The sequence below is a fragment of the Melospiza georgiana genome, chromosome 15, assembly GCF_028018845.1.
Source record: "Melospiza georgiana isolate bMelGeo1 chromosome 15, bMelGeo1.pri, whole genome shotgun sequence".
NCBI lineage: Eukaryota > Metazoa > Chordata > Aves > Passeriformes > Passerellidae > Melospiza > Melospiza georgiana.
Window position 1 is genome coordinate 5,084,552 of NC_080444.1, and position 14,944 is coordinate 5,099,495.

Below are 14,944 nucleotides of genomic sequence, written 5' to 3' on the forward strand. Positions count from 1 at the left end.
GCAGGTGCTTTTTCCCTAAACCAATAAAATACCCACCCTCAAGATTACTTTCAAATAGAGAAATTAAACATGCAATGGTGTATAACACCAGCCTGCATAAGGGCTACATCTGCCAGATCCCCCAGCCTGGGCAGTGGAATTTAAAAGTACCTGTTGTTCAGGAGAAGCCAGACAGAAAGAAGGGGAACAAAGGAAAGAGGAAAAAAATAGAAAAATATCTAACAGATTTAGTTTTCAGACAATTCAACCAGCACTTCAAATCTTTTATTCACTACTTCAAAAACCATCATCTGTAGGTAATTAATTACTGCATGCCTGACTTCACTCTCAGTATTTTCACTGACACCAGTGGCAGTAGGATTGGCCTATTCCCTGTTAGCTAACTCAAACCAGTAACTGGCTCTTGAATATCTTGTTCAGATCTATCTTCTTTTAAGTATCCATTTCTGGCAGAGCATAAAATAATCAACCTATCAAAGCACTGCAGTTTCATCATTACCCCCCCAAATTAATCCTGCTTCAGTACACGCAAGGCAAGCCTTTTGCAGCACACTGGTAAGCAGGAACAGATAAAAGTGGATTTCCCAGTGCCCACACTGAAACAGTAATACAGCTAATGATTTCCTGCAAACCACTAGTGCAAGCTCTGTGGAAAAAAAACCTGCAAAATAATTCACCTTTTCAGGGCAACATGTAAGCAGAAAACTGAGCTGTACCCTGTGAGGGCTATGATTCTTCTGTAGTGCAGTCAGGTTAAGTAAATTAAATGCTTGATTTAAAGAATATTTTGGCTTCACTTCTTCAAGAAGTCATATATACTTAAAAATAAAATTTTGAAGTTGCAGTATCTGTGAACTTCACAAGGTAAAACCGCTAAAATTCAGGGTTACTGTTTTACCTGAGCATGACAATAACAACAGTGAATTTCATCCTCCTTCAGACAGATAGTACAAGGCAGAAAATCCACTTACATCACATTTATAACCATAAAATAAGTTGCAAGAGGAGCGAGACTGCCCACGCCGCCGCCCAAAAAACGTTTATGGTTTCTGCATAAAGGATTTTATACTTCAAATATAAACAGAGACATTGGCAGGTTATTTTGTACATCATGGAAAGGCTCTCAAACCCCAACCCATGGCTATGCATTCTGTACCTGAACAACTCTCCCTTCAGCTGAAGCTTCACTGCCCACCTCCACTATCAGATGTCACACTTGCAAAAGCCTAAAAGTCAGAATAAAAACTGAGGTGCTGCTGCAATGCACAGTTTTGAAAGACTTCAGAAACTTACTGGAGCAAGACAAACTGCACAAGATCCTTCCCCAGGAAGCCAGGCCAGCAGTAGCCCAGCAGCTCCCAGTTAATTAGCTGTTTGCTATGGAGAGAAGGGGCTGGAGGAGGTGCCCAGTGCTGCATCCTCATTTGTGCTTCCCTCTGATCCCTGCTGCAGCAACTCAGTCCCGAGTGCAGAAGAGCTCATTACCCAGCAGAGACAAACTCTCCTGTGGAGAGAGGTGTTTCTTGGGCTGTTAAACAGCATCAGCTCCACCTGGTCACCCTCTGCCTGCCCTGAGCAGAGCCCATGCAGGCAGGGCTGGGATCAGGGATGGAACACAGACCTTTCTTCAAAACTGGTGTGGAGGGAAGGGAAGAACACGGAGAGTAAACCCAGAGCTGGCCTTGGTTGGATTTCCAGTGCAGAGGATGGAAAAGCCTTCATCAGTTGCTTCTCCCTGGGCGACCAGCACCTCTCAACAGTGCTCCTTCTGCTTTCCTAACAGCACATTCCACATCTGCCTGCTAGGCACATTTCCCTGTCTAAAGAGAGTTAAGACCCTTATCCTCACCCCCTGTGGGCTCCTGGCTCATGCTTTAAGAGAACACATTAATTTAGGAAGTGCCCAGGGCAGTCAGGTCATGCCCTTTGATTGCACAGGGGAAAGTTTGGAGGCTGGTCCTGCCTCTACCAGGGCCCACAGCTTCATCTGCTCCAGCTCCTCAAGCCCTCAGTAAATGGCACCTCATTAATTTCAGCACTGCAGGAGCACTAACACTCTCTGCTCTGCAGAGCACAGCCCCAAAGCTGACCACATCACCCTCAACAGGGAACGAGCCAGGTCTCCACAACACTGATTTGTTCAATCAAATTGCAGGAACTTCCCATTGGTTTTGTTCCATTTCATGTTTAGCATCCTGCTTTTATCTGGCAGCTGTTTTCTTATCACATTAAACCGACATCTCTGACAAAAAAACAAATGTCTAATTCTCCTGGATCTCCTCACAATATGCTGCAGGGGAGCAAATCTCTGCTGAGCAATGCTGTCGATTAGCCTGAGGACAGGTTTTGTTCTTTAAACAAGTATCTTTGCCATCCACAAAAAAACCAAACAAACAAAAAACCCAAACAAACATACAAAACCTCAAACACACATACAAAACTCAAACATACATAACCCCAAACAAACATACAAAAACCCCAAACAAACACACAAAAACCCCCAAATTAAACTCGACAACTTTGTCATAATCTCACAATTTTCTCTTCAAACTTCATCCCCCCCAAAAAATAGCAGGCCAGCCCTCCAGCCAGTGGCAGCACTGGCACAGTGCCTGGGAAAGTAATGGAGCTGCACTGATTCATGACAGCTAAAAATCTGACCTGGAGATGAGTCATGGGCTTTACTGGCTGCTTGAATTGCAACTAATTCAAAGGGTTTGGTTTTGGTTTGTTTTGTTTATCTCTGGATGTGTTGTAAAGCTTCAGTCACTAAAGGTCAATTCCAACATTTCTTCGTAAGTATTTAGGAAAGCTCCTGAATATTTAGGAAGTGCTCGGATGGATGATATTTTTTTTCAAGCATGCTGCTTCTTGGATTTGGACTCATCTTTTCTATCACAGTCACCCACTCTGCCATCTGAAACAGTCCATTAACCCACACGTTGAGGCAGCTACTTTTGATTAAGAGGTGAAAAATCACAGCTTAGCTCCGAGCTTCAAAACAAGAAGAGAAGAGGGGAAAAAAAAATCAAGCAGGGAGGGAGGATTTGGGACTCTTCTCCCTGCTGTCTGCCAGAGAAATGTGGCTCTGGCTGTTTCTGGGTGCCTTCAGCATTATGGTCTCTTCTCCCTCTGCTGAGCAATCCAAGCACTACAGAGAGTGACAGAGCTGCCTGCAGCAAGAGGTTCTTCAGTCGTGTCAGGATTACACAGGAACAAACTTTATTTCTCAGGCTCACAGAAGGAAAAAAGAGCAAGAAAATGGGCAGAGAGATGTGCTCAGCCTCCTGCTCCCTCCTTGCCCACAGAGATGTGAACTGAGCCAGGCTGGTGAAAGCTTCTGCTGATGGGCAGAAACCAGAACCTCAGCTGGTGACCCACCAGGGAAGCCCCTGGAGAAGGCAGGAAGCTTTTAATTAAATCATTTCCCCTTGCTGCTACACTGCCAAAGAAGAAATGAGACTGCCTAACTGCTCACATGGCTTCCATGCAAGGAGCAGGTGAGGCCACTACAGCAGCATTTCATCTCCTGGGGAGGTCACAGCAAATCTTGGCTCATGCCAACAGCGGGCAGCACATCCCTGGATGTGGTCCCAGCACTGCTCTTCTGCACTCCTGGTAATTCTCCAGCACCCAACCTGACAAACCCTATGGCACCAAGAGGGGAAATAATAGGTGTATTACTATAACCCAACACTACTAAGCTTACCACTCTGCAATGCATTAGATTCATGAAGTTTTCTGTGCAGCACCACAATCTTAAAAGTATCATTAATTCAAAATATAAAAATAAGAGAGCTCCAACATCCATATCAGATTCTAGCGTTAAACTGAGTGGCAAACCTGAGATTTTACACAAAGTTTTCACCTCCATGAGGAACCACCATCCTTCCTTGCTAAGCAGAAAAACAGATAATCACCCTAGGGCTCCATCTTTAGTGAAAAATAAAATCCCCTATTTCTCAAAGACAAAAAAAGAAAAACAACCCAATACCAAATCCCTGTTCACTAGCTCTATCCAAATTCACAGCAGCTAAAAATATGTCAGAAATCAAGGTGCAAGTGAAGAAAAGAAAAACAGAAAAGGCTTAACACCAGGATGGCAAGATTTCAAGGGTGACCCATTGCCTGGTAATGTCAATGGGATCCTTTTGAACTGTTTCCAAACAAGTCAGATACAGCTCACCTGAGGTGACTTGTTATGAGAGCAGCTGAAGGAGGGAGAGAGGAAGAAGGCAAAGAATTCACAGGGAAAACACACAGGTACAGGAGTCACAGCAGCCCTTGATCAGGGGTGGGGGAGAGCATACTTTTGCTTCTTTTAAACATTTCCCCCTAAAAAGAAAAACACAGCAGCCTTCCCACAGGATCCATCTTAAACCCAGGCAGGGGGAGAATGTAAAGAGTAGCTAAAACCTTAGAGTTTTCAAGGTTATCTAAGAAGACATTGCGAAGTTCTTTATGGTGTTGAGTAACCTACTGCCCCCAAAAAGTTAGTATGTCTTCAAACTACTCCAGGCATATTCACCAGAAATCTGTTACTAAAATCAATGAGAGACAAGCTGTTAGCTGTACATTGTGCTGGAAAAGCTGCAGATGAAATGCAGAAAGCTCCTATGCTTTCAGTCCACATCCAACAAATACAAACATTTTCAGTTACCTCATAAATCAGAATTTGTCAATAAGCTGCACCTAAAGTGCTATCTTGCCCAAACCTCTGGAAAAGCATCGAGGTAGCTGTTAATATTTATTTTTTTTACAATCACTCAGGAAACATTTCACAGGTGGAAAGAACCATGGGCTGGTGCAAAATCCTCTGGGACTGTTGTAAGGCCAACAGGATTGAGGGATCTGGTGGTGGCCAGAGACAAATGGGCTCAGAGAATGACAATGTGTGTGAGCTTTCACACTGAGACACTTTCCACTCCAAGCACACCTAAGGGACTTGATGTAAACTGGTAAGAGAGCCTGGGACTCACACAAATGAAATAAAAGCAGGAGCAGACAATGAAGAAAGTTAATTTTTCACCCAGAGAACTGCAGTGTTAGAAGATTGCCCTGGAGGATTTAATCAATGAAAGTGAATCTTGTATATTTTTCTCCAGTATTCCCAAAATAAGTCAATAAGATGCCAGAACTCTCTCAGTATAGAGCGACTATTTTCCAGTAAGCTTGAGTTAAAGTCTTTATCAAAAGAACTAAAGAAATGCATTATGATTTCAGAGAAGAATAGTAAGCAAAGAAACAGAAACAGCAGGATATCCTTACAAGGCACAATAGGTTTTGAGAAAAAATATTTTTACTTCTTTTATTTCTAAGGACGATTAGAATAAAATAAAATAAAAACTACTCTAAACCAGACACTGCTGGTGCACAAAAACACCTGCAGCTACCCTGGCCTCTAAGAATAACAAAACATCTGAGAAATGCACACTACCAGCAGGCACTACCTAAAGGCATTTCCAGATCCAGAACGTCCTCTCCCATGAGGGAAACACACAATTGTCCATCTGCTACCTCACAAAACCTCCCCAAACATCAAAGCAACTCCTGCTAATAACCCATCACCCAAAGGTCTGTGCAGGACTGCTGGGTCCATACACACCATCCAAAATAAACAGCAGCAGACCACATTACATAACACAACACACTTCTGTGTAACTATAAACCTGAATAAATGCCCCTGCCTGTGAAGGGCTGCACACCAGTTCTCTCTCTTGGCCGAATGACCTGTAGGCAGGAAGCTTTCTCAAGTCCTAAATCAATTTACAATCCCACCTTCAGCTGGAGCCTGGATAATCTGTTTCTCTGAACCTTAAAGAAAAAACAAACAAACAAAATAAAAAAAAAAAAAAGAGAGAAAAACACCACAAACAAAAAACCCACCTCCACAATTTCCCCTTTGCAATACTCAGTTTACATGCACAAACCAGAAGAGCTGTCACTTTTTCAGTTTTAAAAGCTTTCAGCAAAATTAGCTATTCCAAGCTACCTACAAAGCAAAGAGGTGCAACTGAAAAACATCAGGGGCGTACTATCCACGACTCTTCAAAGTGTTGGAAGTTTCCAGAAGGCACAACAAGGATACAGTCAACATCCACAGTGCATTCCAACACAAGGATTTCAAGGACTTCAAGGGGCAAAGACAAAGGTAATTTTTCTGTGGCAAGAAGATTATTGCAACAGTTGTGCCTACGCTAATCAAAGGGTTTGGAAGCAAGGCTCACCCTCTGTATTGCTGAGAGGTGATGCTCTGAAAACAGCTTTTACTACGAGGAATCTTGTTTCAAAATAATGACCCTTATTTTTCCATTTATCAGTATAATTTCTTCCTCAAACTGGCATTCAAAAATATAGCCTTTCCTTGGGGGAGGAACAAAACAAAAACATAGCTTGAAATACAGGAGTGGATTCTCAACAGAAATACATCAACACGAGGAGTCAATAAAATTATGTTAATTCATGCCAAATGAAACCTAACCAAGATTTCTCTCCTTCGAGATGAGGCTGGGACGATTACAGTCATTTACAGCAGATGCTAATCCTCATCACACGGGGCACGGGAGCTCGTTCCCATGCCTAAGGAATGTCACCCAGCAAACACATCTGTTAGCAGGAGGAGGACTCAGTTCAGCACACTGATGTAGCAACGTCACTGGCTGACCTATTCTGCCCAGCACACAATGGAGAGTTGTTCATTTTTCTTTTCAATGAAACGCTATGCAAGTGTTGATTTAATGGCTCATTCATCAACTCCTCTGAATATTAAGCAATTCATTTTGACTTAATTTGAGCAATTCAATTGCACCCATCCTTTCTCCCCTTGAAAAATGTGAATTACTGCCCAGGGAGAAGCCGTTTTAAAAGTTGACTTAACAGGAAGCACTTAGCTCCATAGTCTTATACCCTTTCATAGTCTGATATATATTTATAGCAGACTTATTTCTTTTCCTATTACATATTATACATGAAATTCACAAACGCTAAAGCACAGACACTTCAACAAACATTCTTAATACCGCAGTCCAAAAGGCATCTTCTACATCAGCTACTCCTTAAGACCACCAGAAAGCAAAGTGCATCACCAACAACCGTGAGAAATTCTCCAAAATCCGGCGAAACGAGCCTCTCATTGAATACCCCTTACTTTTCTTTCAAAGTTTGCATTACCGGATACATTTTCCCAACGGGGGCAACACACTGATCCGTGCGGGAACCACTGGAGCTTCGGTCTCACCTGTGAGCATCACCTCGGAGCCGGCATCCCGCGGGGCTCCCACCGCCGGGTTCCCACCGCAGGGTTCCCACGGCACGGCTCCCACCGCGGGGCTCCCTCCGCCCCGCTCAGCCCCGCGCCTCAGAGGCGGCTGCCGGGACCCGCCCGCGGCTTCGACCCCCGGCAGCGGCTCCGAGACCCGCCCGGGGTGCGGAAACCTCTCCCGGCACCAAAGCAGCCGCGACCCCCGCACCTGTTAGCGCCGCATCCCCCGCGGCTCCCGGCGCTTTTCCCCGATCCAGCCCGATCTGAGCCCGTTTTCTTTCACCTGCTGCTCGCAGGTGCCCAAGGCGCTCTCCGCAGCTCCCCCCACATGCCCGCTGTGAACACTCAGCCCGAGGGGCACTTGCAGAGTCCCTTCCCCAGGGGAGCCTCGCCCCGCTCCGACACCGAGCATCCCCCGCAAAGCTCGGCCGAGCCTTGCAGAGGGCCGGGCAGCGTCCGCCCGCTGCCAAGAGACACTTTTCCCTCCGGGAATGCCAACACGGAGCCACCGCGCTGCGAGGGAGGGATGCGAGGGAGGGAAGCGAGGGAGAGATGAGTGGGAGCGATGTGAGGGAGCGACGTGAGGGAGGGAGGCGCGGGGAAGCCGGGGCGCGGGGAGCACCCCGAGGGCCGCGTCCCCCCGCGAAGGGCAGCGCCGGCCGGAGCCCGAAACTCCGCCAAGTCCGAGCGCGGGCCGGGCCCTCAGCAGCACTCACCGGGCCGGGGGCGGGCTCGGCCCCTCAGGAGATCATGCCGGCGGAGCGCGGGGCCGGCGGCGGAGCGGCTGCTCCGGCAGCGGGGGCGCGGCGCTGCTCGAGCCGCGGCGCAGCAGCCGCGCCGCCCCCGACACGCGGCCGCGGCGCCCCGGCCCGCGGGGGGGCGCGGAGAGGCGGGCCCGGCCCCGCTGCACCGCCCCGGCCCGGCCCGGCCCGGCCGCACCCCCGCCCGCCGCACCCGCGGCACCGCCGCTGCCTCCTCCGGCTCTTCTTTTTATTCCTCCTTTCCCCCTCTCGCCTTTTATTCCTTTTTTCTTTCACCCCGATTTTCTGCTTTTTCTCCCTTTTCACCCCACTGTTCTTCTCTTTCCTCATTTCTCCCCTTCTCGCCATTCCCTCCCATTTTCCCATCGCTCTTTTTCCTGCCCCCTTTCCCTTTTTCCTGCCGCTTTTCCTTTTTTCCTGCCCCTTTTCCTTTTTTCCTGCCCCCTTTCCCTTTTTCAAACACCCGCCCCATTTCCCCCCCTGCTTTTCACAGAATGACGGAGTCGCTCAGGTGTGAAAAGACCTTTACGATCAAGACCATCAATTCCAACCCTACCCCACCGCTAAGCCGTGTCCCAAAGTACCACATCTGCTCATCGCTGAAATACCTGCGGGGATGCTGGCCCCACTATTCCCAGGGCAATCTGTTCCCGTACTTGACAATCCTATCTGTGAAGATTTTATTTCTTATATCCTATCAAACCTGCCCTGTTGGAGGTTGAGGCTGTTTTACTGCTTGTTCTTTGGGAGATGAGGTCAAAGCTCCATCTGGCTCCAGCCTCCTTTCAGGTAGTTGTAGAAATAGACAAGATCTCTTGTCAGCCTCCTTTTCTCCAGGTTATCACCCCCAGCTCCTCATAAAGTTGTGGTCTAAACCCTTCAACAGCTTCACTGCCCTACTATGGATACTGCTTTCTCCATTCCTCCTTTTTTAATTGATTTTTTCCTCCTTCTCCTTTTTTTCCCCCCCATCCCTCTCCCTGCCAAAGCCTTTTAGCAAAGCAGACGGTGCCCAGCAGCCAAGTGGCAGCAGGGGCTCGGCCACCCAGAGTGGTACAAAGGCTCCAGCAGCCGCACAGCTCCTTTTTGCCTTGGAGCTCCATGTGTTGGAGAGGGAATCAGTGCAAATGGGGTTTTTTTGTACTCCAAAAAGTTGGTTGTTTTGCAACCATATGCAAATACTTTGGGTCTAGCAGATGGCAATGAGTGCTTTCCTTCCACGTTTTACTCTGGAGCTCAGTATCAAGGTAGAATTTGCAATAAGCTCAGCAGCTACTGACTAGTGGTTGCTAGGACAGGTTAAACTTATGTTCAAGGAGAGCTTTACATCACATGGCCACTTGCTGCTGTTCCCTTCCCTTTATGGGCCTGGGACCTGCCCTTTCCTTAAAATTCCAATGAAGTGCCAGGTTTGGTTCATCAAAGGTCTGTAAAATCATTTCCCAGCTAAAGAACAGGGGCTCCACCATATAACCCTACACCAGAACCTCGACACATGCACTCCTTCTACCTGTTGTACATTATATACAAAATTCCTGTTGTAAATAATATGAAAAAAAATCTTCATCTTATTTTCAGATTAAAAAAAATACTAAAGAAATCTGACAGACCAAGAGAAAACAAAAGCACGTCAGCAAACTGGCAAGTATCAAGCACTGTAAATTTTATCAAGTTAATCAAGAAACAAATTTGACCTATTGGTCTTCATTTTCTTTTCTGTTATTCTTTTAATTTTAGCACTTCCCATTTTAGTACTTCATAACTGGTGTTGTCTTTTGCTTGCACTGATTTGCAAGTGGATTCAGTTGGCCAGCAATGGCAGGGAATGCTAATTCCATTTAGTTACTGGAAAAAGCAATAAAAAAAATATGTTTCCCTAAGGCCTCAGCCCACAGTGATGAAAAATCCAGACCAACAAACATATTTTTGTTAAAATCAGACTTGTGCATCCTGTCTTTTCCCACAGACAAATAAAAATAGGAAAACAGTCCACTAGGCAAAGTGAAATATAAATGATGGACCCTTCCCAGCTCCAGTAGTTTTATCCCAAATATATCCCCAAGCTGGGGGACAGTGTGTACCCCAGAAGTGGGCAAGCCCTAATCACATTTCAAATGTGCCACACACAGCCATAGCTAAGATTATTTAAAGTTATGGGGTCAGTGACAGCAGCAGCTGCTGCTGCTGACCTCAAGGGAATCACAGTCCTGGGTTAACACAAACTCTTGTCCCCCCATCTCTCACTGGGCCTTACTGGGGTCTGAGTGCTGCAAAGGGTTCCCAGTGCTGGGCTGACCACTGGGCTGCAGGGCCAGAGGGAAATGCAGCACAGGCAAAGATAAAATAACTGCTCCTCTTAGAGATTACTCTACTTATTTTCCCTGCCTTTAGAAAGGAACAGCTGCTACTCAGGTTTGCCAGCACCCAGAACTCAAAAACTGTGAGAGACTCAGAAATAGGATGATTGTCTGTAAAACAGTCTGATGTCGAGGGGAAGGAAAAAAAAAAGAGCCTCTTTTCATTTAGCCTGTGATTGCTAAGTCTGCAGAGATCCTTTTTTTTCAAGCTTTTTCCTTGGTCCTTGAGGAGCAGAGATCCACTCTTTTTTCTTCCCCTCTTTTTTCAAATGAATGCTGGGATTCTAACATAATCAACTAATTCCAGGAGCTGAGGCTTCAAGATAAAAAGAAAAGTGTACCATGTCACAAAGCTCACAATGCAATCTCATTGCATTGGCTTTGGCAGCGGTTCACTTGGCTCTGGAAATAATAAAGTGGGAGACTGAAATGACAAACAAAACAGAGATCCAAACCCAAGAACCACCAGGGAATGCTAAGCAGATGGCCAGCAAAAGACCAGCCCAAGGAAGTGCTCCAGTCTTTGCAGGAGGATTACAGACAGCAGCCACCGTGGTGGCCTCCTTCCGATGAGCCTCCCTGGCATCGTTTGCATCTTGATGTCCTTGTAAAGAATTAAGAGGAATAAACAAGCCAGAAAGACCTCTCAAATGCAAATCATTTGTGCACACTCTCATAGCAAATAGGGACATCCAAGGGCGCTGGAGGAACCATGGAAGGGTCAGAACCAACTCCACATTTCTGTGGCATTTTGGGCCCACCTTGCTTGAATTGTTTATTGAGGTATCACCAAGATATCAGGTGTGTGCTTTCAGCATGCTCCTATTGAATTGTCTGCCCTGTTTTAGTATGCCATAATATTATTTTGTCAAGAGAATTTATTTAAAAGAAGTTGCAAAATTCTGTCTGTGCTAACCAGGAGCTGGCACAGTGGAAATTTTTGTTGGGATGCCCCATAAGTATGCAAGCGTGAGCATTTGAAATCTCATGTAGCATTTCATTTTCAGAAAGAGAAAAAAAACCCCTAAATTATATTGTCTTTTGTCATATCCAGTTTGATCAGCAGAGAAAACCACATGATCCTCAACTGTGGCCATTTGAACCAAGAAATGTAGTAGAACATCCTGCAGAGCTCCATCAAGACTGATCCTTTCTGCTTATCCTCATCAATACATTGGCTTTTTACTGGAGAAGAAAACAGTTATTGTGGAACAGGTTTCAGACTGCCAACCCCAGCAGATTCCCTGTGCTGCCAAGTAGGATTTGTTTTTAGTCTGTGTCCATCCCCAGCACTTAGCCAAGCTGACCTGTCCTCTTGTGTTTCTCAGCTTTCTTCAATTTTCACTCTTCTTACCAGTCTAAAAATGAGTGTTTAACACTGACTGAACCCTACATGCTCCCTCACAGGGATCAGGATTTTGAACTTTGCACTCAATAGGAAAAGTTTTTCTGAGCTAAATCCTACCCACCATATTTGTGGGTGTTGCCCCATTTCCTGGCAGTTTGAAATAAGCAAGATTTCATCATTTGGGGATGACAGTGCATTCCAGCCCCTGGTGCAGGAATCCAGCACTCCCATCCTGCTCTCCCAGCCCGTCTGCTCACAGGCTGGTGCATCCCTGGAGCACAGCCAGGCAGCCAGAGAAATGCACCGAGTGAATAAGGTCTTCCTTCCCTATCAGCTAATAAAGATAATTACAAAGGCCAGCATATATTCATTTGGGTTCAGTCCTTTTCCCACTCAAATTAATGTAGGTTTTGCCATTGATGCTGATTTTAGGAAAAGCTGGCCCAACATCAGGGAGCTAAAATTAGACAGTTTCTGCCATCCTCCCCATAGCAGCCAAGGGAGCTACTGGGCTAGCCAGGAATCAGCACTGAGCCAAGGAACAGCCAGGTGTCCTGGGAATGGCTCTGCTGGGCTCCAACACCTGCTGCAGGAGGCAGTGAGACCCCACCGTGGTCCAGGTGCCACCTCCACCCCACAGCACAGTGGGGTCACAGCCAGGCCCCAGCCATGCTCACCCCTCTGGATCTCTTTGCCAAAACCAGCACTGAATGAGGGCATGGAAGGAGACACACAGAGAAAATCCTTTTCCCCTGGGGGCTCGAAGTCAGGCATGGCAGCTGTTGGTGGGGATGCCCACACATGCTGTCCTCAGACCCTCCCCGTGCAAGGCTGTTGGATTTTCATCCCCTCTCCACAACACCAAAGTTGCTTGTTCTCAATATTGGCAATGCCACTCGAAAAAGTCAGGGGAAATCCATCACAGCCCGTGAGGTTATTCTGGTGTAACGAGCAGCCCTTGTACCTCATTTTTCAGCAGCACAGCTCAGCCCTTACAACTCCATTTCTGTGCTGCACAGAAGCAGTGGCTCACAGCAAAGCTTGGGGGGCTTGTCTGCAGCCCAGCAGCTCAGGATCTCTGTGCACAGGTGCAAATGTGGATATGCACATGTAAATATAATAAACACACAGTTATCTTCTATAGATTTCCTCTGAAAAGCAGTATTTTCCTTTTGGCCAGCTCTCTGCCCACAATATACCTGAGCACAGAGACACACAGACATTTAGCAGCAAGGCTGAAAAAATGAAAAACCTCCTCAGCCACACTCCCACGGAGCACCGGCAGCACACCCTGAATTTGCACACACCTTGGAAATACAAAGAGCTCCTCTCTTCTCAAATTCTGCTGCCACAATAACTTTGCAGACAACTTTGCTTACTGGACTTGTTTCATGGTGGGAGTAACTACCAGCAATAGCTCGCCTGCTCCTCGGAGCAGAGTCACATGCTGGGATTGCTCATATGCCATTCAGATTCTCTAACAACTGAGAGAGAGGGAAAAAGGGAGGGGAAAAAAGGCAACGATTCTTAACTAACAGAGACACATTCCCCTGTTGCCTCTGCCTCCACTGCAAGTGCTGTTACACTGATTTCTAACTGGTCAATCCCCACCCTGTTTCTATAAACACAGAAAACAACTGTTCATAACTCTAAACTCCCTGCCAAGGCAAGCTTCACACAGGAGGGAAAAAAAAAAGAAGAAAAAAAAGAAGGAATATCAGATTAAACAGATCAGCTCTGATTCTTACCTTCAGAAGCAGACTTTGTTCAAAGCCCACAAATACTTTTACTTTGCTGTAAGTCTGAGCTATTTTTAGGTTCCCTCTGGGATGCCATATAGGGAGAGCAGCCCCCTCCCTATCATTACTAATCTGCTGAACATAACAGCAGGACACCTGCTGCTGGTGAGTCATGTTCTGTGTGGAGCTAATGGTATATATATAGGCAAAATATAAAGACAATTGCTTATTTCCCTACCTACCCCATGTGTTGTTTGTTGCTCTAAGCAAATCAAGTCATTGCAATGAAGACACTGTAAAGAAGACAAATACACAGGAAATTTCATGTTCAGTTTCAGACCAGAAGCTCTACAAGTGCACAGCAGGATGATGCTTGTTTGTGTTTGGGGTGTGTATACCTGTGTGTGTACATGTCTGTGCACTTTTGCACGTGCACTGAGTGATTGTGCTTTTAGAAGCTCCCGCTCTGGTACATGCAAACTGCTGTTTTCACTGAAATCAGGAATGGAAGTTCAATTATTCAAATTCTAAAACTCCTTCCCCAACCTGTCTTCCCTTACTTACTCACAGCAAGAGAGAATGAGCATGGAAAAGGGGCATTTGTAGAGAAAACCCAGGTTTCTGACATGCCAGTGTGGAGAAACTTACTGTCACAGATATTTTATGAAAAATCCTTTTGCTAGGATTTTTTCTCCTGAGAAGCTGAGAGGCCTCAGAAACGAAATGTAAACAATGGTTATCTGCTGCTGTGGAATGCAACAGGTGCATCTGTGATTGGTCTCATGTGGTTGTTTTTAATTAATGGCCAATCACAGTCAGCTGGCTCGGACTCTCTGGTCAGTCACAAGATTTCATTATCATTCCTTTCCATTCCTTTCCTTGCTAGCCTTCTAATTAAGTCCTTTCTTCTAGTATTGTTTTAATATATCAGTTTCATTTAATATAATATATATCATAAAATATTAAATCAGCCTTATGAAACATGGAGTTAGGCTTCTCATTTCTTCCCTCATCCTGGGACCCCTGTGAACACAACCCAAACCCACCACTTGTTCCTGATAGAAGCTCTCAGATAGAGAAGCAGCTTTGTGGCTGTTAAACATCAGCTCTGATCCCCTTTGTTGGCTTCACAGCCTCTGCTTGCAGTGACAAACAGATCTGCAGGACAGCCCCTGCTCTGTGCTGGGAGCCTGATTTAGCTCTGGCCCTCAAGCCATGCATTTCACTGTTATGGGCTTCACTTCTAAACTTTTGAGAGATGCAATAAAGTGCTGCTACGTTTGGCTTTGTGATCTCTGGGAGATCTCTCTTTTATTCCTTCCTCCCCTCTCTCTGTCCTGCGTTATTATTTTCAAAATGTGAACTTTTTGTTGTTCCTGTCTTTGGAGAAAGCTCTGTCCTAATCTCCTGCCTCGAGCAATATTTCCATTTGTGGTGGATACACACCATTCATAACCTCAACTCACCCTACTGTCCTT

General features: G+C 45.9%; 1 protein-coding gene across 1 annotated transcript in view; it reads right to left on the reverse strand.

Moving 5' to 3' along the window:
- SGCD (sarcoglycan delta) overlaps positions 1 to 8,044 on the reverse strand; it is a 306,084-nt gene extending 298,040 nt beyond the window's left edge. The window contains exon 1 of the mRNA XM_058034848.1: positions 7,978 to 8,044. The gene's annotated coding sequence lies outside the window, so the exon portion shown is untranslated. The remainder of the gene's footprint in view (positions 1 to 7,977) is intronic.
- Positions 8,045 to 14,944: the final 6,900 nt, after the last annotated feature.